Consider the following 2,475-nt stretch of genomic DNA (forward strand, 5'->3'; position numbering starts at 1 on the left):
CGCAGCCCTGAGATCGTTCCTGACAAGGCCAAGCTGCATTGTAATAAAGACAACAAGCCAGTTGTGTCAATAAATTTATAAAACAACCTAAAATCTGTCCACAAAATAGAAATGCTTGTAGTTATTTGTCGAATCTGCACAGCAAAATGACAAGTGAAAAAAGCTTATGATATTACTTTAAGTGAAAACCCGTCAATATCCCCAAGATATCGATGTTTTAATTCAAAGCGATTGGTCATCCCTTAACGGATGACGTTAATAAATATTGTAAAGTACGTTTATGTGTGCGAAGTCAATGCATGTTTCAGCTGTTTTGCGTGTACCTGGATCAAATAATAATAATTTTGACCTCTTTCACGTTTTTTTTTCATTGTTGGGTTCCTTGCGGTATCCTCTCTTAGCATACGAGTCGAATTCAGTTTCATTGAGTAACCTGCCATGCGACAATGTACATTGCCACTAGCAATGGCCTGTTTCTGCAGCTGACGAATACTGCCCCGATCCTCGAAACGTTCGTAGCACTCCGTCGTTCGTAAGCCCATGACAAACTACACAGTCGTGAACGTCGTAAACACTACGAAGGTTTTGTGGACCGGGACCGACCGCCGCTCCATGAATGTACCAGGATCCGCTGTTACCGGATTCACCCCGATAATGAGGTGAGGTGAAATTGGGTTTAACGTCGTGCTTGAGAATATTTCGCTCATATGACGACGTGCATGCGTGTGTATGTGTATGTGCGGCTGCTTGTACTAGCCCAGACTGAAGCTGGTTTTATAGTGCTAGCCCACTGAGATACCATGCCGCAGTGAAGCATGAATACCCCACTCAGACACATTATACTGACTCTGAGCCGACCAGTCCTTGTTGTACCCATTAATGCCGAGCGCCAGGCAGGGACCAACAAGTACCATATTTTAACGTCTTTTGGTATGACGTGGTCGGGGATCGAACCCGCGACCTTCCGCTCTCCGGACGGACGCTCTAACCACTACACCACGGAGGCGGTCACCCCGATAATGAACCTTGTCTGTCAGTACCATATCCGTGCTTACGTTTCATCAAACGTCTCCCGAATGTGGCACCTTTTGTATAGCTTTCCTCATACATTTACATGAAGCTCTAGGCCCTATAATTGCTGAACAGCTGAATTCGCGACGCTGAATATATATAGAGAGAGACTTGTCATAAAGATACTACAAATTATCTTCGTCCAATCCTATATAGAATCAACAAATATACTAAATCCACCATGCATACATACGTGATTTCTATATTCAACACAACGCGTCTTGTGAAAACCCAGTGATACCCGGGCCGAGTGAAATCACATGGTCGTCATTTAGATCAGGAAATCAAATAGAATCTGCTCTGGTTGTGCTCTCACATCAGCTCGAATGATCTTGGTGTTACGTCACTCGCACAATCATTAAATAGATCTACAGTCACTCGACATAAGTATTCGTCACTGTGCATAATTTCCATAGACTTACATGTTAAGTTGGTGCAGCTAGAAAAATTATCTTGAATTTATTTATCGTTTGATCATAGTCATATTTTGCACACGTGTCATGAATCATCTCAGCTGCAAAGACATAATTTCCGTTTTATTTTCCATTCAGTATTTCAAGAATGACCACACTTTGATTGATGCGTGTCATGGTTATGACATTTTTTAACATGGCGGTCTATGGGGAAAGAATACAGAATGTTGTATATATGTTGGTCATGTAACTACAAAGTGGAAAATACTCGAAGGAATATTTCATGGAAATTATGTATAGATCTGTGGCCAAGATGATTTCCTAACAACCTGCAAAATTTGACAACCAAATAACGTAAACTGAATTAATGAAAATTATTACAGCTACACTAAAATAGCATGCAAGTCTATGAGAAGTTTGTTTGCCTGCTGACGAATACTTATGTCCCATGACTGTAGATCTATATTACTGTGTGAGCTGATAAATATACTTAGAATACTTTTATGAGATACAGACATCATCCATGCTACAGATACTGTTTGGTTGACACAACAGACATTATGCCATAAATTCATAATACAGAAAAATAAATACACCCGCAAAAGTCTCACAATTTTGGAAAAAAAATACTGTCACAAGCCAGAGGAATTCGTATTTTTTAAAAGCTTATTCTGTTTAGCACAGCTTAGGAATTCTTAAATTTAATGCTTCCAAATCCATATATATATAGTACGCCTGTACGTATTAAAACCCGGATCTTCTACTCCACTTTGATATGATAAGCTATTCTTGCGTGTGACTAGTGAGATTGTTCTGATCGATCGAATTCTCTCTCAAAATATCACCGCGAAAAGATCTTATCAACTCTTAGCCCACATGTAAAGTTGACCACACAAGCGCCACAATGACTCACTAATGGTCCCGTAAAAGTTTGTAAGAACTTTTCTGATTGGTTGTCGCTAGCTACATTGTAGTCACGTGATATCAACAG

Source organism: Haliotis rubra, unplaced genomic scaffold, assembly GCF_003918875.1.
Source record: "Haliotis rubra isolate DU_JTF1 unplaced genomic scaffold, ASM391887v1 Scf689, whole genome shotgun sequence".
NCBI lineage: Eukaryota > Metazoa > Mollusca > Gastropoda > Lepetellida > Haliotidae > Haliotis > Haliotis rubra.